At 33.3% G+C, this 25118-nt stretch overlaps 1 protein-coding gene and 1 long non-coding RNA gene across 4 annotated transcripts in view; one reads left to right on the top strand and one right to left on the bottom strand.

Moving 5' to 3' along the window:
- Positions 1–24207, top strand: part of LOC145963550 (uncharacterized) — a 188727-nt gene extending 164520 nt beyond the window's left edge. The window contains exon 4 of the long non-coding RNA XR_014436195.1: positions 23671–24207. This is a non-coding gene — a long non-coding RNA (uncharacterized LOC145963550). The remainder of the gene's footprint in view (positions 1–23670) is intronic.
- LOC145963545 (zwei Ig domain protein zig-8) overlaps positions 1–25118 on the bottom strand; it is a 188269-nt gene that overhangs the window by 69305 nt on the left and 93846 nt on the right. The window contains exon 1 of one of the 3 annotated variants that reach the window (XM_083085613.1): positions 2412–3224. The exons of the other annotated variants lie outside the window; for them this stretch is intronic. The gene's annotated coding sequence lies outside the window, so the exon portion shown is untranslated. Of the gene's footprint in view, positions 1–2411; positions 3225–25118 lie in introns of those variants that run through there. 3 annotated transcript variants of the gene reach the window in all.

Here is a 25118-nt window from a genome sequence, read left to right as displayed (position 1 = left end):
GCTGATGAATCCGCGACGCCCAGCGGGACGATTCATTACAGCATCGCACGGAAAGTGGACCGACCGGAAAAGTTGTACGCTTAATGTGCGCGAACTATCGCCATGCTATCGAACGGATTTGTGTCTAACTTCCTTTCTTTCTCCTTCTCTTCTTTCCGTATTCTCTTTGTATCGGGAAATATCTACCGGCCATTTCTCCGGTATGAAGCGTCGGGCGTAAATCCGAAATAGAACGGTGGATGGCGATCGATTGGCGGCATTCGTGAAATTACGCCTCGTGAATGAAGATGAATAGTTTACTACCGGCGTATCGTCTATTTCGTGTGTTCACGATAGCCGAAACTCTATGCACGTGTCGCGATTGTGACAATAGTCATGATCCCGTGTCGTTCGGGCACCAATCTATTTTCAATGTTTCGCGAATTTCAAGCTGCATATATAAAGTATCTTTTTTTTTCAAATGTATGTAAAGATTTTTTTATAAAGTTATTTTTTTTAGTTTTTATATAGTATTTTTTCATACAGTTCACTCGTGTAATATCGGTTAGAGAGATTAATATTAGTATTTTTTTAATATATATATGCACGCGCACGTACATGGGTGTATGAGAGAGCTAAAAAATAAACATGTATGCACAATGATTATGTATGCATTGCTTATTATTTTCTAAATAAATTAAATTAGAAATAAGATACTTGAACTGTCAAATGTGCTTATTATTCACGCTGATAGTTAAACGAAAATGTCTCACGTTCTTAAATAGATTAAACATTTGTTATAATAAACATCACCGAGTAAAGTTTTATATTGTCCCGTCCTGAATATTCTACGTTTCTCTCTGCGCACAGTTGATATAATTTCAGGAGCGTATCCCGTACGCAAAAAGTCCGTAAGTAAACTCCAAACTAAACTTTAAAAGCTTAAAAACGAGACCCTAAACTCGGCCCGATAGGATAATCGATTAGCTTTGAGCATTTTTATTACCTAACAGCGCAAAAGCGTCTGTGAGCTACCGTCCAATAAAATTCCTTCCGCCAGAGATATAAGTTGGAGAACGCATTGCATATTCAGCGTGTACAGTCGATTGCATATTCGGCACCAAAATTCGCGCGGCATCGCTGATAAATTGTATTACGTTTTTCGTCTAGAGTGCAAATCGAAATCCCCATTCTCTCTCTCATCATCGTCGCTTTCGGTGAAAACGGCGTAAAATCCAATTAAAAAATCAAGCGAAAATTTTGCGTCGGGGCTCTCGTATATAAATATTATTGTTCATTGTCTGTAAGCGATAATAACGAAATAATGCGTATACTTGATCGGCCGGCTTATCAACGACGATTGCTGCTGTTATTATTATAACTAAAATGCTACCAAAATGATTGTGTCACTATTACTATGTGTCATTTTAAGCATACGCGTCGTTAATCCCTCATGCACATGTACGCTCATTACACGATTATTAGCACGATATTTGAAACAACGTCAATTGCACTCTCTTCGTTAATTATTAATTCATCACTGAACATATTTCATTACAGTCTTACAATATATATGTATATATATATATATATATATATATATATATATATATATATTTATAAATGAGTAATATTTTGTCGAATTCAATGAGATTTAATTAAATTATTTAAGTAAAATTGTATTAAAATGTTAATTAAATTTACTTTATAATTATAAAATATAATGATTATAAACTGTAAGAAGATAGAAAACACTCTAATAATATAATTATAAACAAAATATAAATAATATTATAATATTAGAATTAATTTATTAATATCCTTGAGTTTTATTCAATCAATTTTAAATGCATCGTTTAATTTTTTAATAATATAATGCACATGAAATTTTTAATTTAATTTAAATTTGTAATTTTACAGTAAGTAAAACATATGTAAACTTTCTTCGTACGTTTAAATAAACGTAAAAATTTTCTAGATAGTTTTCTAGATAGAGCAATAGTTAGAGAAGTACGCTCGTCCACGCAAACCGATTAAACGGGAGAAAGGCTAAGACCAAAAATTTTCTTTATTTAAAGAATTAGAAAATTTTTGGTCTTAGCCTTTCTCCCGTTTAATCGGTTTGCGTGGACGAGCGTACTTCTCTAACTATTGCATTTTTAAAAAATTCAATTTGCTTCACGATAAAAATATTGCGGAGCATTATTATTTATAAATGAAACTGTTAAAAAGCCTTGATAAAAATATGGTTAAAACGGCTAATAATATCCATCATGGATAATTCCGTTGTAAATGATTCAGGGATTAGATCCCCCTAAGACTGACACGTTTTCTCGAGGCATCTCGTATACCTTATCACTTCACATAAAATATTGAACGATACATTCGCGCACACACACACCGATATGAAAAAAAACATGGGTTTCACTTACGGATGTCGGAACTACACTTTAAGGACACTGCGTATGAACTTCTTAGGACGAGGGAGTGCCAGAATCGCATCTAAATCTCGCTGTGAATGCAGTGCGGTCCTCCTGAATCTCCGCCGGATCCTCCCAGGGGAAATCCTCCTCGCGGCACAATAGATCCGGAAAAACCCGAATTCCTCGTGTGACTCGGTGGTTACGCGCACTTTTACGCGCCGTTTACCGCAATGACGGCGACACGCACGATGCAGTCACTTCCGGTCCATGTTCCCGTTGCAGGATATACGTATCTCACAGCTCCTTTCGTCGAGGACGCAGCACCGCTGATCCAAATCATAAACGGCACGCGCGTTTATTCTATCATCATCTCGCGATCAGTCACTTCGATCCGCTCCATCGATCGCGGAAACGTTCACTCTAAGCGGACGCAGAAGCGCAAGACGTCTTGGCGAACAAATCGCCATTCAATCAATCGTCGTTTGTTCGCGATCGCGATCGCGCGGCCCACATCCTAACGAGTCGTCGATCGGAGCACTTTTAATACACTGTCGCACTCCCAAAATGCGGGTGTGGGTGTCGTTGTATATTAAATGCTGCTACGTGAAACCCGATCGGCAAATTCGGAATTATCCGTACGATTATCGCGAAATCCACTGCCGGAAGGAGTCGAAGATCGACGGTTTCCCTATCGATCGATATCGGATCACTGATCGGCCGCCGACGAATGGAGTGCCTGTCACCAGCGGCGAGGGTGGAAGGGTGAGAAAAGCGAATGCGTGTAAATCCAACGTTCGCGAGGCGCGAGCGACACGTCGTGATGTTGGCGGGCGACTAACCTCCGAGAACCGCTCTGCACCCCCGGACACCGCGCATGCCCCCTACCTTAAAGAACGCACCCCCGCTCTCGTATCCCCGATCGAGTCTCCCTCGGCTCGTGCAGCTACTCCCCCTATTCCCCCCCTCTCCCTCTAAACCGCGTTGACTTCATCTTTTTTGACGAGGAAACCGCCACTCTCTCTTTTCTCACCTCTCTCGCGCCCTTGTGTCCTAAAATATATATATGTCCACCCCGTCGCCCTGTCAATCTCCATTTATACCCCTGTCTATTTGTGTCGCGATAGCACCTCTTCCGATTAGTATGTCTTAAAAATTCTTCCATTTTGGTCATCGTATTTTCAAATTTTCTTTTTAATCATTCTCAAAGTCGTACTATTTTCTTTTCAAATTACACAAGCGAATGAAAAAGCTCCTCTAATCACTCTTCTGGAATGAATCGAGAATAACTCTCTTGCTCGCCTAAATTAAAGTAATTCTTTTTCTTTGGAAACTTCAATTTGAGATTATACAATACGTACGGTACAAAAAGATAATTTACGTTAAATATTATAAATTGTTTTTGTAACAGATAATGATTTTTTATGAAATGTATTAAAGGATTTGCTGAAGGCAAAGTTGAAATAATTAATATTTTTAAATCGCCATTCTTTGCTAAATTTCATATAACAATTAACGATTCAATTAACGGGTCTAATTTGTGTTTTACATTTGTAGAAAAGAATTGAGAATTGTATTTCTGTTTAGAGGTACATTTAATGAGAGTAGAATGAGCAGACCGGACTATCGTGACCCTATGTTGAATAAAGCTGGCATTATATCACTGCATGTCACGGCGCAAATTTGTCGGCAAAATACAAAAACATTTCCCGCCTAGGTAGTAAAAAATACGAGCAAAAGATAGAAAATTGCGCAGGGTAATTTCTTGAAAATGTCACGCGTACGCGTCCCGGGAAAATACTTTTCGTACGCCGGAAAAGCTGTGCTACGGGATGAACTAAAACGAGTTTTCATTTTTCACCGTACGTTGGCAAACAAAGGTTACCAGTATAAATATTCGGTTAAATCTATATTTTGAGCTTTTAACAGAAAAAAAGCGAAATAAATCACGAAACTACGCACGATACTGCATTTCTTAGATGCAGTTTTCATGGCCGGTCTCGTTAAAATATTATATCTTTTATTAAATAGCCGTCATCTTCCTATCCTTTTTCTAATAACAAAAATTATAAATTTCTTAATATTACATTAACTGATATAAAATTAAAAATTAAATAAAAATCCTGCACGATAAAGAGCTACGAAATCATGTGAAAATTTCGTCTTTGATTAAAGCAACGAAATTATACTATCATAGAATTGAAAAGCTATATCTTGATGTATTTGTTAAAACGGAAAATTTGATCGCGGATGAAACTTCATGGACGGAAAGTTGAGGCGAATCTGAGCGGGGCTCTCCGTATAACTTCTACCACACCCAAGTAATAATGCGATCGTTTCATTTCGATCGCGCGGCACCGGCGGAACATTTTTCACATCGCCATTCCGGTGCGCGTCATAGAATTCGGGCCAATTCAACCGTCGTATTTTATGAACCATTCGAATGTCCGGCGTGAGCTTTTTTTTCGCCGACCCTTAATATTTCTTGCGACGGTGCTTCTCTTCACAGTTGATTATAGATTGCGGTGTATCGATAACGCAAGCGATAAAGGTCGGATATGTACGGTATATATTCGTTGCAGCGATCTTTTTCTCAGTTTACATCGGACATTGCGGTACGAGATTATTATTTGTCACGATAACGAGAATGAACGGCAGGTCGTTTTATTGTCGATATTTTGTCGTGCAATCCGTGAGAATCAGCGACTCTGCATCGTCGATGCTCTTACTCGAGAACGGAGCAGGATTAAAGGAGAATTTAATACGCCGACTAGTATTCTCTGGAATAATTCAAAATCGGAAGTTTGTTCGCGAGTCGCAATTCTCTTCCAATTAGGAGATCATAGAGAATAACATTTCGCGTAAAACAACTCCTCGCTTTTGACGTGTTTTTTGAAGATCTTTACGAGATATTGATTTGTTCGTTGCAGATACTAATAGATGCCTTTTATTATTACTCTCATCTTTCTCTATTATTCTCACCCTTCAGTCGACACGTTGTCTTTCCTTGACTAAGTCTCTCTTCGATCAAAGAATCCCGATCATTTCTCATTGTGAGATCTTAACAAAGTGAATCATTAAGCAATTGTGTACATAAAATCATCCGCAGCCCGACGTAGAATTCGACTTATTATTTGTCTCTTATATTTAATGGTTATTTCCCTTAAATTTAGTTCCATCACAAAGACATGTCATTATATTATAAAAATATATCAGAGATTTATCATGAGAAAACATCGATACATTTTATCATATTGTATTGTATTATTCTGTATATTTTGTAGTTATTAATAAAAAACTAATAAACGCACATTTTTCTTTTCTCCTCTTTTGTTCTCTTATAATACATTTGCTAATTATAAATGCTAAATATTCATTAAATATCTGTAGCAGACATTGCTTGTTTATAAATTAATTATCATTACAATTAATTATCATTACAATTATTTATATTTATAAATATATATATCTTATTTTTACAGAAAAATAAATTCAATAAAAAAGTGAAATATGAAAATTTATGCAAGCAATATGTATCTGTTCTTTTTATAATTACTACAATAAAAACATATTTTTTTAAATATGTATTCTTTCGATAGTAGTCTTCGTTTATATGTCTTTACTCAGAAAAATTATAAAATTTTAATAGTTTATGGTACATAATAAAAAAATAATTACATTTTATTTCTCCCTATCTTTAATTTATGGAAATTAGATGCAAATGAAAGAGAGATTATCTGCTTCTAAAATTTCAAGGATTCATAAAGTTTCGAATCGATTTAATGACTTTTTCATATTACAGTCAACTTAAAATAGCTAAATAGTGACTGTTTTAGGCGTTGTTCTTGTACTTGGAAGATGAGAGCGTTTACTTTCGTTAAGGTGAGTGCCTGGGGCTGATTCACCCTCCTTATCCTCGCGTGACATCGAGCAAAGCTTTGCAGTTCTCCCGAGAGGACGGCATACGAAGGGAAAAGGGAGGAGCAGAAACATTGGGCTCCAAAGAAGAACATAAAACCGAATCGTACGACTTACGAAATCCTTTCACTCTTTGAGGAACCACGAAGAGAGATTGAAAAGTTCTTTTACGTTAGTCTCATTCCCTCTCTCTCTCTTTCTTTCTCTCTCTTTCTCTGTTTATCTATCTCTGCTTCTTCCTTGCATGGCTGATCTACCTTCGGTACGCTTCCTCATTGAAATTCTTCACGATGATCGAATTCATTATCACGCCACCTTCGTAGCGCGTGTTTTCAGAGCCCAATCTCGAACTCACATGTGCCTTATGTTATTCAACTGATTCATGTGCCTTATCTCGCAACTTTACGATCAGGGAAAATAGATCTACTCTTACCATTCCTATATATTAACGAATCTTTAATATCAAAGATATCAGTTACTATTAAATTTGCAAGAATGAAAATTTGTGAATGCTAATATCTACAAATCTTTTTTTCAGCAATTTATAATATTTTAGTTTCACCGCGTTGAATTTAACAGTACATTTTATGTTATATTCATATTATATTTAGTACATTATTTAACAGTAATTATTAAAGTGCTTATGTAACAATTTAATGTTTGCACATTTAAATATGTGAATATTTGCATGCATATGCATTGTCATTTTATCACTGCAATTAATTTAGATAATTTTTTCAACAAACACGTAGTCGCGATCAAAAATTTATAAATTCAATATTCCAATGATTGTCAACACGTGCAAACTCCCCTACTAAAATTTCATTATTATATAAATATAATTCGGTAATTATCTAATTATAATATACTATTTATTATTCCCTATCTTGCAAACAACGTAATAAATTTAACATCGAATTTTTGCCAAAAATATTCGTAATAACAAATAATTATTCAGCGTTATTTGGATGAATAATTGATGATGAGCTTATAAATATATGCCGGAAGCAATTTCGGTATTTTTCAGTCAGAAACACGTATAGAAATAGTTCGACAGAAAAAGGTAGTCGCTAATAATTGATGATTAGAGATCAACAAGCGCTAATTAAAAGTCAACACAGCTATGAAAGGGAATTCTCAAAGTTCCCGAATGTCGTCAAGTCGAAAGAGGAAAAAGGGCAAATGCCATCGTTTCTTTTCTAGGTCGTACCATCCTCGTGCATTTACGGCGCGATGCATCAAGACCGAGATCAATGAGCTCGATCGTTAGTCATGTGCCGCGGCGCGGGACGGATTCAAATTAACCGGTTAATGGGAAAGTTCAGGCGGCGTGAGTTTCTAAATCAAAGTGTCGGATCGACTCGAAGACGTTCGCGAGAGTCGACAGCGACGGTGTTGTGTCAGTGATACTAATGGCCAATTTGGTTCTTTCCCGTAGTCGACGATACGTCGCGCATAATCCAACGGATTATTCCGCCAACTGATCAATTTTTTCCATGGAACGTTGGGGATTTAAACTCACTCTCTTCCACGGGAATGAGATCATCAATCACGTATTTTTAGAAGACCCAATTGAATTTTAAAATAAGCCGTGACTGACACGCAATAAACATAATAAATTTGTACATCTTTTTCTTTGTATATTAATATATAAAATATACGAATTATATAAATTTTAAAGAATGTAAAAAGAATAATATTCATACGTATGTACAATTTATTCGGTATTTCTCTTTCCTTAAATCCGATTTATCTTTATGCATAATGCAAACATTGTAAATTATCTTAAGTTACGCAAGATTGGAAGTGTATTGGTTGGAGCAGGTGAGATGGGTGCAACAAACTTTAACAATAGTATCATCAAATTACCTATTTTATATGAATTAAGGTGCGCTTAAGAGATGCTCGCCCGAATTGTTTTACTGCTTGATACTCAAGTCGGCGGAACTTTGGTACGCAAACTATCTATCTAATCGCATTACAATAGAAACTATTTCTATCCGTTATCGTACTTTCAGTGACTTTCCAATAGTTTCAGAACAATTCACAAAAATTTTTCGTAAAATCTCATCGAGTGTTAAAACACAAATAAAATTTTGTTTAAACGCAAGTATTAATTTTTCAGTCAAAAAAGATTGTAAATGAAAAATGAAGGCTAAATATCATTCTTCCTTTTTCCATCGCTTCTTACATAAGATGAGTTATTTTATGCTCATCGTAGGAGCAAAAACGCCATCGATGAAAAATTTCATCTGCTTAACTTTGATCGATAGTTTTGATCCGCGGTGCAGTTGTCAGATAGACGTCATTCTTTCTTACGTCCCTATCCTTGCGAAACAAAACGAAGTTGATCGTTCCCCAAACGACCAACTTTGAACATTTATCAATCGAAGAGACGTAGAGCTTTTTGAAACACATACCATATTATCTTCAACTGCACAATTATGTTACGTATAATAATATGTAAATAAAAAAATATTAAATATTAAAAAAATACAAAATAAAGAAATATATGCATATATTTTCTCTTGTTATTAATGTGTCAAATATATCTGCAAAAAGTTATGACATGAGTGTTTATCTTTGTCTAAGATTAACTTGATTCCAGATTCTGTAGCTTGGATCTTATTGAGAACAGTTCTTCTTTACATTTTTTAACTAACTTTTCCGTCTGGAGTCTTGATTGTGAATTTTAAATAATATAAAAATATTAAATAATAAATATTAAATATTAAAATATTATATAAATATTAAAAATATTAAATATTATATGCATAAAATTAAATAATATATTGCCAAAATATTGTTTAAATTATCATATTGTTTTATTTACGCTAAATAACTTAACATTAAATTATATGCATAATATATACAATATTCAACATATATAATATATGTATAATTTTTATATAACATATCGAAACTATTAGTTGAACGTGTGCTGAAACGTTATCGAAGGAATCGACAGTTTTCGTACGATTTGCAAGTGTACGACACACAAAGAGATGTCTGACACGAGCACTTCGCCGTACGCTGCATGGATCAATCGAGCAACCGTGTCGCGTGTCTGGCTATCCCCAAACGTTCTCCCATGCTATTCCATTGTAATTCGAAGTCCTACCAATCGGCAGGTAGTGGCTCACGACAGACGTCGAGCATTTATCCGGTCACAATGCGAACGATTGCCGTAGGATTCGGTAATGTCGAAATTCGCGATTGCTGAATTTTGGGATCTTCTACCTCGCTCAATCGAGATTATCGCGGCTTGGTATGCTCGATAGAGCGCGAGACACCGTATTGCGATAACTGCAAAATTATGCCTTACGACTCATAATTAAATTTGGATGGTACGTTGAGTGTCGTTAACGGGACGCAATATTGCACAACCTCCTGTTATGACGCCGATCGATTTCGACTAATTAAATACGGGAAAAGGAAGGAGAAGAGGAGGGAGGAAGGGTTGTGTATTGATAACTCAATTTAATAATTACACGTTTTCCCAATTACACGCGCGATTTGGCCGCCCGTATTGTATACGCGCTGAAATATACAAACATATTTAACACAAATTTAAATTATTCAACTAGAAAAATTTATCTTTATATATCTTTCTGTTTTCGGTTTATTATTCTTTCGTAAAAAATTTTTTTATACATACAATACATGTAAAGTTTTTTTTATACATACAATTCACGTAAAGTCACATATTGACCATCTTACTGTGTAAGTGAGGAAAAAGAACATGGACTCATCATCCAAGAATATAACTTACAAGCTTCTAACCAAAGTAACTTTTAAAACTGATACGAGTTAAGCTTCTTAAACTTTGCGATACCGCTGAGGCACTTGGCCTACTATATAAATTTACACCATCAACTTCCGCCAACCTATCTATCAATACAATTAAACTTTCGCTTTTGAAAATGTCAATAATGAATGAATTATTGATATATGATTATCTACATTTAAATTAATATTGCTTATGTGGTATATTATTTTTATTTAAATTAATATCGCTTATACATATATATTACTTTTATTAACTAATTCTAATGAGATAAATAATATATTTGTGTATTAATTCCTAATGTATACACATATTAAAAATAAATTAAAATTAATTAATGAAAGTAATATCCCTCTTTTCAAAACACTCACTAAAAAAAAGAGAATCAAGGTAAAAGAGGCAGAGTAGGTAAAAAAGTGTCATTTATTGTTAGTAGCTTGATTAAACTCCGCTGAACCACTATTTCATTTACCGAGATTGCAAATGATGTCGAGATTATAGCTCTACTATTCCGACGCCGGCGACGGAATATTTATGCTCGTGACAGAGGATTGCACGGCCACGAAAATGCACGTTGAGGTAAAAATAACCCACGCTAGAGCTGTAACATGCTAGACACCGTAAACACAAATTTATTAACGAGCCCAGGCACCATCCGAAAGAACGACCCCCGGTCGACCCGGCCTGCTTTCTAGTTTATCAGAATTAAGGATCGGCCTTTCGGGGTCGGCTCTCCCCGCGGATTGACGTATTTGGAGAGAATTAGCAAAATATAGCTTTACTTTGATATCAGAATTATTTATGACGAGATTGATTATAAAAAGTATACGGAAACTTTACGTCAGATATAAAATAATGGCTCTTGTTCTCCCGACATTGAATTCACTATTCGGATTAAAAATGTTGCATATTAGTTATCATTATCTCTTATCGTATATTGTCAGAGAAATTGCCATAAGAACTATAAACGACTAGACATGATGTTTTATTAATTACATGTATTATTAATAAAGAAAATTATATTCGATAAATGTCAGCTTTTTGCATGAATCTGTCTCACGTTTGAAATGCTTGTAAAAGAAAATGAAATGTAGAAAATGTCATACTTTGAAACTAACTCGAATGATATTATAATTGAATTTTAGTCTTTCGTAGCTAAATAGCACAAGTAACTGATATGACAACTGCAATTATCACGAATGTTAAACTGTAACGAGTGCACAATAATGTTTGACGCTATCTTTACACGCGAAATTCTCTCGCTCGTTGTTGGCTTCCTCGCAATCGTTAATTAGCAATTTTCGGAGGTTTCGCCTGACGCAAAATTAATCATGCGGCTCTTCTCACGTATGCGCGTATGCGGGGTGCCTATAAAACATGCGCGCGTTTATTAACGCTTGCGCGAAAGAAGGCTTTATTAAAATGTACGATGTTAAAGATGACATGCGCGTCTTCCAGAAGGGATAAGATACAATGTCTCCGTGCTATAAGATACAATGTCTCCGCCGACTGTGGTTACGATTATCATGGCTACGACGGCGAGAAGGGGAGCGAAGTTTTGATGAAAACTGGTAACCGCATTTTGGCAAAGGATCCTTTGAAGCAGAGGACATCGTCACGCGAAACTGCAACGTGGCTTGATCGATGAAAGGCTAAACGCGTGGGAGACATTAATGCAGTATGCAAGCGAACGAGTTGGTATTCTCAGCTTTACAACACTTCTTAACTACGTACTCGGTTTTTTTTCAATTTTTTTTGTTTTATTAAAGAGGTACATCATGCGGCACGACTGGAACGTTATCGTAAAGCAAGAGCGAGTGACCGGCGATGAAAATAGCTATAGTTAATATGCAAATGTACAATTTCCTAAAATAGATCGCAGCGTCGTCGTATCGCATGATCTTTTGTGAGAGAAGGAGAGGAAGACAGCAAATTAATAGCGTTCCCTATTTTCATTAGTGCTAATAACCGAATGATATTAGATCGAGCAATCATGTGCTATGTGATCATAATTTCATACAAGGCGATAGAATATTTTCTAATTAATATTAAAATATTTTTTCTCTCTCTACGAAACTGAGAAAACAATAATCATCGAATAAAGAATAATGATATATTTTTTTCTGATTATCTTTCAATTGTTTCTATTTTCGGTACATTTATTTTAGAGAAATTTTTTTATGTAACACATGTTATATAAACATACACAATAAACTTTTATTATAATTAAAACATTTTTTTCTCTATATGTATGTCTATTATGAACTATAAATTTTTTATAAATTACTAAAAGCATATGACATTTTTATATATATTCATATAGCAATAAAAGTATTCAAAATTAATATAAATAACTGCTATGTAAATAATGTATTGCTGTTACATATTGAGATTATAATTAATTATCTGTAAAGAAATCACAGTTAGTTATATTAATAGTATACAAAAATGTATATATTTACTATTGTGTCAAGGTAGATTCATCAAACATTACTTTATCAAAACAGTTCCATCTCCAAATCTCATCTTGAAATATGGATTTTCGTTTCAAATGGTTTTCCAATATTTTCATTTTTGAAGAATTCTGTCTGTTTTCGTAGTCGCGGCATTCTAAAATGAAATCTCGCGCAGAATAGACAGCTGCATCGAGAGCGGGGAGGAGATTCAAAATAACTTATTACACAACAACAAGATCAACACAATTTATTACATAAAAATGTGAAAAAATGATTTTTTAATACTTTTCGTTTGAAAACTTATGAGATAAAATTGATTCTCGACCAATCCAATGATAAAGAAGTTGACATTTACGTAGATACGAAATTTTCGAGTTTTTTTATATTTAGTTTTATATTAAAACATATATAGTTTCAAAAGAGGATAATATCACCGTTTAAAAATAGAGATGTTAGATTGCAAATTAAGATCGAAAATAAAAAGATTTGGAGTCGAATTTATATGTATGTTCGTATATGTGTAATGTGTTGATTTATTTATTATTAGTTATTTTCCACATTTTCTTATTTTCTCATATTTAAAAAATATTCTTTAATTCTTTTGTGTATTATATCTATGTTAGTTACAATATTATGAAATTAACAAGCTCTTGAGTGCCTTTAAATATTATGAAAGATTAATTCCTTGAAAATTTATTTATGTTACTATATTTATCCGGATGTTCAACCTCATCTAGAGTTAAATATCACGTACGCGTCTAATTACGCACTCCCTTCGGGACCCTCTTGCCTCATTATACGAGGGAAAAATCTTTTCCCCCTCTTTCATCCGTCTCAGCGTGCTCTGCACTTAAATCCGTCTCGCATCCTAACTTTCCGCATTACGTTTAACTCAAAATGCACCGCTCATATCTACGCCGCGCTCTACGCGGTTCGCGAACTTTGCGTAGTTTATACAAAGCCGCGAGCGATCAAAGTTTCAACATCCGGAGACTCGAAGAAATGACTCTATCCGGAGATTTCCGTTCCGATAAACCGCCGCCAGCATGTCGTCGGGACGTCCAGCTTTCTTGCCGCGAGGAACAATTCTTCATCTCAAAGACCAGCGACGAAGAAGCGAATTTGCCCGTCATGTATTTTATACATATATATGTATATTACATCGAAATAATGGCGAAATTCTAAGGAATGTGCCAAGAATTCCTGAAAACGGCGCGAGATTCTCGTTGGAAATCATCGCGAGATTCGAACGGATTTCGCGAGTCGTACGTTTGCGTGAATAGCTCCGACTTTTACGCTTCTCTCACACACATCAACAGCCAGAAATACACCCACCTTAGAACACGAATTTATGTGGTAACACAACTACAGGAGGGTACCTCTCTAAGGAATCCCGTCTCGGAATTCGCTCCGAGACGGCAACCGCTCCTAATTTCATCTACTGTCGGAATAATGGCGCCGTGGGTCGCTCTTATTCTGTCATTATAAGAACGTGTTTTCATTCTCATATTGATTTTCATATCAACATGTAGTTATACTGCAAATACGATAAAAATAAAATGTTATTATAATTATAGTCTGTTATAATTATAAAATAAACAGCTTCGAAGCTTTTTAAAGAAAGAACCGCTCGAATTTATTTAAAATTAAAAATTTTTATAATATATTCAATACAATTAAAAATTTTAACATTACATTTAAATTTGAACAATTATATCAGCAATATAGAAATATATTATTAATCTTTCTAGAAATTAAAGGACTTTAGTTCATTTTAATCGGCCATCACATCTTTGAACAATATTAATAAAAATTTATTATATTTTCCTCTCTCGATCATATTGATTAATTAATTAATTAATTGTTCCTTGTTAATTCACGCTATAGGATATTCAAAGGCTTTCAAAATCTCGCTATTTCTTTGTATATTCCGACTGAAGATTGAAATCGGAAAGCCGCGATACGTGGCCCAGAATTCAAACTCGAAACTAGGACAGATCCGATTTTCGGCTAAACGATGCGACTCGAGATCTCTCCCGTTAAATTCGGCTCCAAAAACCACTATGCAATAATGGAGTGTATCTATGTTTGAGGCAGTATAACGACGTATATAGTGTAAACGACAAATGGACAGATAGACGGCGATAGAGTTGCTGTCGACTTTCGTTGAAAGTTTTGAGGGGCAACTTTCTCTCCCGCTTTACGCGCGCGCCTCTTGTGATCGTTAAATCGTAACGCTCACGTTCCATGCTCGTATATATAGCGGGAGCTCTGTAATGGTATCAGGGAAATTTACAGAATCTATCGCTACGTGCGTCACGCTACACCGCCACGAGGAATTTTTTCTCACCACGCTTTCTATATTCGATCTATACGAAGGAAATAAAGTTTTAAGAGCGGCTTTAAAGTCTAACTCGCTTGACTATTTCGCTTTCGAGCTCACAAACCGCAACAATAAACCGTTATTGATAAATAATAAACATGTTGGAGATAACCTTTTTGGATAATTTTTTTATTAAAAGCAAACTCGCGCAAATACATATTTAATTGTCAAAAATAGTAAGTAGTAAAGGAGTATTACTACATAATTATTTTGATATTTAATTGCAGCAATGCTATATAATTTAAAATTATAATAAATCGTTTTAATTTTATAAATATAATTTTTGAAATTGAATATTCTTATCATATGTCAAAAAAGCAAAACAATAGCGAAAATAAATACTTGCAAATGTAAGAACCGTATGAATTAAGATAAAAAGAGAAAGAATTAAAAACATATATATCCGTTTATATGAGTTTATATATATTACTTTAATTCAAATAAATTATCAAATTTAATATAAATTAATAAATTTATTTATTACTCTCTTTTCTTATTTAATTTAATTTAATTAATTAGGATTATAGAAATTTAATTTAACAGATGCTTCTTAAACAGTGACTTTTCAAGTAATGAAAAGTAATATTACCGTACGTTTATTCCGACATTAAATTCGCAGAATGTACAATGACAATGTAATTAGTATAAATTACATTGCTTTAATTTCGTGCATAATTTCTAAAGATGGATATTTTTGTCGCACGTCGTGAAAGCGAAATACTCGAGAAAAGAAACACTTAGAAAAAGTGCAAGAACTAATTGCACAAATTAAATTAGTATCAAAGAAATATATATATATATATTTTTTGTTTATATATATATATATATATATATATATATATATATATATGTATATATTTTATAATAAATATAGCAGAGAGGGAGAAAGAGAGTTAAAAGATACATATCCATTCACGCACAGACTCGAGCGAATTATTAATGGCGGACCATTTTTAGCCGACGCAGCGCGCGAAAAGTGTACGCTGTAATAAATGCGAGTATAGCGGTCATTTAATATCAATGAAATCCTTTTAGTGTCACAAATCCTGCGAGCGCTTGCCTAGCGTTACCGCGAAAAATCGCTCATGCATTTCCATTGTTTCCCACCCTTCTGCGCTATACTGAGAGCCGCGGATGAGCTGAGAGGATTTACACGTCGGCAGGAAAACATGCCGAGCGGTAAACGGTGGCGCTGTGCCAGCACGATTAATAATACCCTCGTTAATGCGGATTAAATAAATCGCGATGTAAATTATGCGAGCGAAGGCTAATGAGGATGAAAGAAGAAATGGCAGCGACGATCGTGTTTCGTGCGCGCGTCGCGCGCGTCAATAACGGATTTCTAAGAGTGCGCGCAACAACAGTGTTCCACCACAGGATATAACAAAGCCCATTCAGGATTTGAATAATTTTTGTCTTTTATCGTGTGAATACAGGCGAAAAATGGCGATGTGTAGCGGCGATTTTTCACTATAAAGCGATCACTCTTTGACACTTCGAGCAGCCATTGTCATAAAACAACCGCGTTTAGAGTTTTCTTTATTACGCGAGATAGTCTCTCAATCTTTCACGCGCGGTAAAGAGAATTTTTAAAAAATCATATATATTGAAGATAGAGCGTATAAAACACGTGAGAATGACAAATACATTTTAATGATTGCAATGTGTAATTCTTTTCGAATAAATTTTAGCAATTAATCCTCCGTGAGCATTTTTATTCCAATTTTTTTAATTATAATTTTATTTATAAGGAGAATTAAATAATATGAATTTGTCAAAAAATAGTACCTAATATGTATAATTTACAGACATACAAATTTTTGCCTGTTTGATTGAAAATATGTCACAATATATAATAATATGTGATTCAACAATTAAGCTACAAAAACAAAATGAATTTTTTTCTTGAATTTTTTTATTAGGATATCAAAAGAATATTTCCGATGCTCTAAGAAATGTATATTTATTTATTATATATATATATATATATATATATATATATATATGTACTTATTATATATATTACATATATGTATGTATGTAAGCGAGATTTTCAATGTGGCCGATTGTGGTGTGGTGGTTTGCAAAAGCTATTTAATTAAGCAAAGTTACATCATACAGGAACGTAGCTGTTAATTATAAATAGTGTATGTAAGCAAGCTATTAATAAGGATATTGTTACCAATTTCCGCGATTTACAATAATTTACCAATATATACTTAGTCACTAAGAACTTCAATGTTTAATTTAATAATTAATTCTCACTATTCAATATGAATAGCGCAGAAACGTTTCCATATTGTCTATACTTCATATTACCCAATGTGTCTATATTGTAAATATGCTTATGTTAGGGAAAATAAAGATTTAAGTGAAAACAGATTGGTAAGCCAATTAATAAGCCATTGGCTAAATTAATTATCATATTTGCTTAACGTATACATATTGTTATTAAAATATCGATTTCTCTAATATGGAGTAACCGATTTTAATTCGCTATTATGTAGCAATTATGATACGCAGTAAAATTTAACTGCTGAGGGATTTTAATTGCACGTAATCTGTTTAAATGTATTATTTATGTTCTGGTGGTATTTAATTACATTTATTCGATATAAAATTCAATATATAGTTTATAAAAGGGATTAAATTATAATTCTAATTCGTATCATAGTGTAATTTATAAACTCTTTTCGAATAGTAGAGCATGATAGTTTTTCAAAGGCACTTTTACAAAACGATGAAGATACATCCTGTGCAACATGTTTAATAAATTTTTTTTCGCGCGTAAACTATTTTTATCGTGCATATAAGCTCGTTTAATACAGAACATTAGCTTGATGCCACTATATATTGTACACCGCAGATAGTAAAGCTGTGATAGTTCGTAAAAGACTTGTTTTCTGTTTATGAAGCGTTCACCATTTTTAGAAAAAAAAAAGCGATATTGGGTCCACGTGATAATCTTGATGTATCTCGTAACTAAAAAGAGAGGCACATAGCTGCATTCTCATCACAAAAGCAAATTGTTATTGGACCAACAGCATTGTTATATTATACCTAATTGCAAAGCGTGATTAACTTTAAGGTAATTAGCGGATCAATTAGTATCTAGAATGGATCCACAGTAATCCATTAACCAACCATATTAGATATCGTTCAATATATAATTGTATTTCTATATATTTTTACTATCTCTAATTCTTCTTTACCTACTTATTGGCTAAGCCAGCGCGATTATCCAATCGAGATACGTGAAGTGCTATAAAAAGTATCGTTGATAATTGTTTAATATTGATTAATATTATTTATTATTAATATTATTAGATTTTTAAATAAATATTAAATCAATCTAAAAAATTTGTTACTTTACAAATTTTTTAAATAGCGCGTAAAAAGCTTATATATTTATATCTCTTTTTTTTATTCATAAAATATATTTCTTCTATATCTCAATAAGATTGTTGTCATCTTGATTGTTCACAATTATTTATTTGATCTATCGTAAATTAAACATAAAAAGTATTTATTATTTACTACACACATCAGCTTGTAAATTAATCTGGTAAATATATATGGTAAATATATATGGTAGATATATATATGCCATCATATTTGCGTTGTTCGTGTTTAAACGTTAAGTAAATTCCTCATCACCTGGCAAATGATCGTGAAGTTTGTGTATAAAACTCCGCAATAAAGTATTCGTTGATATAGAAAACGAAGAGACTGTTTTTTCTTCTTTGGATGTTGCTCGACTGAAATGAAAGTTTCGCAATTGATTTGAGCGTCATTAATATGTTAATTCGATTGAAGTTCAGTTAGCGTTTTCCCTCCGGCCAAGTCTAGCCCGAACGCATTAATAATCCTCGCGTTGTCCAAACCACCTTCATAATACTCGCAATAATCATAGGTTTCTTTCTTTCTCTTTCTACGCTCGCGAAAAATTTCTCTCTTTCATTTTTTCGTGATCTTTAGCAATTTGTCAAACTCATCGCTTATCTAAATCACAGCAACTTGATGTCTTCATTTCGTTTAAATATCTTTTATATAAAAGTTTTATTTACTCTGCTTATTTCAACCGCGAAATGTTTTACTTATTCAGAACAAAATTGATAAACAGCGATAAATTGCTTCTATTTTCCACACACTTTCATCTAATTTAAAAAGAGCCGCCGCGGAATAAATGATTATTTTATGAAAAAATATCTCGCTGTTGCTTTTATAAATGTATAATTGTAACAGTCAACAAATCTTTCAAATAAAGCAGTATTATATTAAATATTAAAACTGCATACTCTTTCGTATATTTTTCATATTGCGATGAAAAATATCAACATATCAAATTTTTAAATTTTAGAGTAAATAATGTTGCCATAAGCAATAAAATAAAAAAAAGATTAAAATGTTGGAGATACCAGAATTAATGATAGGGATTATAATGAAACTGTTATAACAGTACAGACAGAATTCAATCGTTTCCGCTGGACAGTCGCAATCGTATTTCAAACTTTTTTTATTTTATTTTTAATTCTCTTTATTGATACAACACCGGAATTAATGTTTTAATTCATATCATAATTCCGATAAGCCGAATGGGGATTATTAAGTTAGCACTTGCCAATGAGAAATCACCGTGAATTAAGAGGTTTTTGTCAGCGAAAAGGAAACTTTTCCAATAACCGGTGCGCGACGACGGTTCGAACTTTCGCAGACCGGTATGCGTACGAAACGTTTCATTATGAGACGCTCCATCTTTATTACCGCGACATTGTACATTTCAAGTGTTTTACCGTCCGGCTATATTCCATAACAGCCGGCAAATCCTCGCGATCGTACTTCCGCGACTGCGGAATTCCCGCGAGTGGGGTAAAACTTTTCCAATAAGTTTCGTCACGCGATATCTAGCTTACCGAGATGGCCAGGCAAAATAAAATCTCAAAAAGTGGCTGAGTGGCCCCGTCGCTGCTTGCGTGCTGATAAATCCGAGGGTCAGTGTACCGGCATCATCATTATCCATTGACACTGAAGGATTATTCGTGCGCTGCGCTTCCAAAAAGAATTCTCATCCCTACGTCTCGCTAGTTCTCCTAATATGACAAAGACTATTAATATTGCACAATACTTTCTTATACGATCATTAAGAATATTTTAATATATTCTTTAATCGATGACATAATCCAAATCTAACACAGAATATAAAACTTTGAAATTAAAAAATTTAAGCTTTTCTTAAGCTTATATAATCTTACATCATATATCGAATTCTTGTGACAGCGGCTATTAATACATAATTATAAAAATGAATCATTCTATTTAATAAGAAACATTTTTAAATAATTTAAATTACAGATACAGATACACTAAAGAAGATTAGATTTACAATATCAAGTTAAATCATTCGTTCTATAGAAAAAATATTGTACTTTTTATATATTTTTTAATGGCTTTTCACAAGATAAATTCGATAACATATAACGCAAAATTGTTAGAGATCGCTCAAGCTTAAGTAAACATAAGTATATTATCAATTTTCCAATTTTTAAAATCAATTTTCTCGAAAGGAAAGTTTCAAGTTATTCTACACTTTCAACTTTTTCCATGAGAAATTATCTTCTCTGTTCGGTTACGCTTTCCCAATTCACTCTGTACTTCTTCAGATCTTATTTTCTCGGAGAAAAAGATATATATTTTTTTTCTATTTATATTTATATACTTAATCAATCGTGAAAATTTAATTATAAGACTTAAATAATGAGGCACTGCACAACCATGCTTCAGTTCATTTATGCTCCGTCATAAACGTGTAGTAAACTTCCGTTAAGTTTATGCATCAATAACGAATCCTCAACTTCGCGGCAGCGCAGCAAAAATCCAGACGCCGATAGTAAGACGTATTCGCTAGAAGCGCGAACTTTCCACGGCGGGAACGATTACCTGAGTAAAGTTTCATGGATTTCTCGTCGTGTGGGACAAAGCGTCCAATAATGACTCACTTTGACTGCAAGTATGTTGCACAACACAAGACATACAACTCACGTCTTGCAGTTAAACAGTTGCCTCGTTTACGACGCTGCTCGGACGCGACGCGACGACGTTATGCACGCTTGCATCGATCCTCCTTTGAGCGAGCACAAGATGTAAGATGTATGGCATACCGTAAATCATTGAAGCTAATGTAACATCCGGGAACGTTGTTACAGAGATACAGAGATAGCGTTGATTCTAAAACTATATGTATATATATTATATTAACAAAAATAACCCTTTCCGCTAATTTATATTCTAATGTAATAATTGAAAGACTTCACTTTTTTCACATTATATTTTTCAAGCGATAATTAATATCTAAATATATCATATCTAATATAATATAATATGTCTAAATTTCTTTTATATCTACATCTAATATTTTCATATTAGATTATTCTGAAATCACTATTATTTAAATTGTTAAAAATAAAAAATGTATATATTAATCATAAGTCAAGTAAATATCTATCTAAAAGATTAATCTATACAATACGTTTTACATTTATAAACTTTTTATTAATAAAAAATAGAAAAAAAGAAAACAAAAAATTACGTATCATTTTATAAATTCTCAAATTTTTGTTAAAAGTATAAATAATTATTTTTGAGTATATAATACCAAAAAGTTTCCATTAAAACAAATTATTATTATTTATTATATATGTATATATTACTTTATTTTATTAAAATACATCTGTAAATCTTTATCTCTTTATTATTATCAATAGTTTAACTTTTTCAATTGTTGTTTTTTAAAAAAATTCCAATCTGAATATTTTTTTATTAGTGACAGTGTTTTTATTTCTATATAAAAAATAATGTACTCTATAATTAATTTATTTTAATACAAATTGTTTAAGAAAGATATCTATCTTTTTAATTTAAAAAGGCAAACCCCATAGAACCTTACGAATTTCGCATCATTCTAGTAATAATATATAATATGACGAAATATTTTAAATTTCAATCAATATTAGATCTATTCCCCTACTGGATTTGAATATATTATATTTATATTGTAGGCAAATAAAAAAATTTCAAAAAATATATATTTAAAGAAATATTAAAATAAATAGGTATAAGTATAAGTAAAGTAAAATTAAAAATAAAATTAATAAAGAGGATATTAATTAGGTACATAAATCATAAGCTCGTATGATACGAGTAATATCAAGAGTTTTGCAATTTTGCGAGATAGCGAAGAGGATCGTTAACCTTTCCGAGGCAATTTACGAGAAAGCAAAGGTAGTAAATATTCCAAGCGCAAGTGTGACAATTCGCTTATAAGGCCGCGTATTTTCATGTCTCTTTGCAATACGCAAACGATATGGAGTTCTATTATTATCGCGCGCAAACAATAACATTTCTTATACTCACTGTACGATGCCAGATGTTTCCGTTCATCTGTCGATATCGCAATATCGTTAAACTGTTGTCAAGGAAACCCGTAAAACCCATTTCCAGATGCAGTACGAAAGACTTCGCTTTTCTAGATAATCGATTAAACCGAATTGCAGCAAATTGCAGAAATTAAATTATTTAGACTAAGGTTGTTATATTGACAAATAAGAAAATTTAAATTACATTTGAATTATCTGAAATTAACAAATAAATTGATAAAGTATTATTAAATTAATTAGTAAATCGAATAAAATCAGACATTGTGGAACAAATGATATCACTGTGTACAATTATAAGGAAAATTTAATGCTGACTTTTATATAGCTATTTTTGAAATATTTTCTCAAAAACATTTTTTTAATATATAATTATAAATAATATATATTCATAAAAAGAAGAGAAGATGCGAAACCAGAAACGTCTGACGCGCGAAGAAGGTCGATTCCCCTAACATTTGATTATCGCGGGCAACCCGAGATTCACGAGTGTCCTAATAACGATAGCACCGATCGTTCCATCCGTTTACAAGCCGTGGATACCTCCAAAGTGGAGCTATCGGAATTACCGCATGCATACGTGCACGTGTTTCCATACTGCAGGCATGTGCATACGCCGGTACATTAGCAGTCACTGATGTATGCCTCAGCATGCACGCTGGATTAGATCCAACGTGGTTCGGCACATCGCTCATATATAACCGCTTTCGTAGTTTCGTATGCCTGACGTTGTTGGCAATGACTTACAAGTTGAAGCGAGCCCCAATCGCGAGTCCCGATCTAGCCGAAGCGGCGCTTAAAATGCCATTTTTCATGCGAATAATAATTTTGCACTTCCACTTTCAAAAAATAATAAGGCAGCGTTTCACACATATATTCCAAATAATTTGAATTGAATTATTGTACAAGATGTTTGCAACATTAAAACTCAATATTTAATAATCAGTAATTTAAGAAATTAATTGATAAAAGTAGAAACACAGAGAATTTTTTTGTGATATTAATTTGCACGTTGCAGATTATTATATATAAATTTATACTTTTTTATGTAAATTTTATCATAAAAAGATTATATGTGCAAACAGCTTGAGACACAAAAATAATACATAATTTAATAAAAAGATCAATAAAATCTAGGACTTAATTTTTTTAGTATAAATATTTTTCCACATATATATGAAGAGAAGAAAAGAAAGAAAGAGAGTCTCATACTATTTTAAAACTATTTCAAAATAGAATTCAACTTCATTTCTTTTTATACAGTTTTATATTTTTATAGAAATTTTTATTTTTTCAGCTGCATTAAAACAAACTTGGCAACAGTATGAACAGAAATACAGCGAGGATTTGACGAATCAGTCATTCGTGGAATGACAGCAAACTACCGTAATAGCGTAGCAGAATCTACACCGAACGAGCGAGCGCTATCTCCCTCGTTGTGTCCGTACCATGCACTCGCAGATTTGCATTTACGTACCCAACCATTTGCATCTCGTCCGAAGAGCTGCGGCGTTGAGAAGTGTCCGCACTTATGGAAATTCAAAGGAATATGATGTACGCGACGCCACCTCATGAGGACGGTAATGGATTTCACGCCGCAATCCGAAGACGATTTTGAAATCCGCTGAGAGAGAGCTTTCTAAGTCATTCCGGGCAAAACCGATAGCGACATTTTCCTCGATATAACTTCGTCTTGACGTGATCAACAAAACTGCACAAATTTGAAATATAGCGCAAGAGCTTTTTATTTATATGTATCAACACATTGAGCAATATAATTTGCGTGACAGTGTGTCTTTCAACGGAAAATATTTTTCATATATCATTTTGTACACGAAAAAAAATATTTCTTGTTTAAAGATATTTCTTGCGCTCTTCTATAAGATCTTATAAGAAATTTAACCAATTTATACTCTTGTAAATTTTAAAGATGGAATAAAGAAGTGTTCTGTGAGATATTGAAGATAAATATTATAAATGTACCGTACTCCATCGTCTAACAGTTCCAATGTATTTTATAAATTTAATGTTTTCCTATCTAACATCATCTCTTGCCTTTAATATTTTAAGAATCGGTTTCATCGATGTCGATTAACTTCAATTTCTGATCTCAACTTCAATTTTGTTTTTTTAATTTATAACTACATCTAGAAAAAGAGATTAAAAACTTAAAATTAAACTTAGAATGTCATGTTAAGATATGCAATTAACTGTTTTACGTGAAAAACTTCATATTTTATTTATATAAATTTAACTAAAGATAAAGATCACCTCTTTTAAATAATTTTTGTTTCTCACGAATAAATTATTCGCAACATCGGATATAAAATTATCGATTTAAACATCGATAATCTGCAAGAACACGTTGCAGACGACGATAAGATCGTCAGGAAGGGAAGTCCTTGAAAAAGAGGGAAACGCCTGTCGCGACTCGTCAAGCGAACTCCTTTGTCGTAACCCCGAAGTGTCGGGGCCGACATGCTACACCGAAAGGGAGATCAACGAGCGGTAGACAAAAAATGCGCTTTCCATGGAGCAGACAGGGATGAAATCAAACGAACGAGCTCGCTTACCATCCCAACCCCCGCCGCAGCGGATCTCGACGCGAGAAGTAATTTGTAGGATCTGGTCCTCGCCCTTTTTCCGCGCGTCGGCCCCTGCTTTTTGCAGCATTATATTCAGCTCGCCGAGGGTGACGTCTATAATCTTGACAGACGGCGCGCCTTGCGTCGCGTTGTCTTTAAT

Source organism: Camponotus vicinus, unplaced genomic scaffold (genome assembly GCF_025532165.1).
Source record: "Camponotus vicinus isolate PSW18456_S1 unplaced genomic scaffold, iyCamVici1.0 SCAF_12, whole genome shotgun sequence".
NCBI lineage: Eukaryota > Metazoa > Arthropoda > Insecta > Hymenoptera > Formicidae > Camponotus > Camponotus vicinus.
Note: the sequence above shows the minus strand (reverse complement) of the source record. Positions and strands in the feature narration are given on the sequence as shown.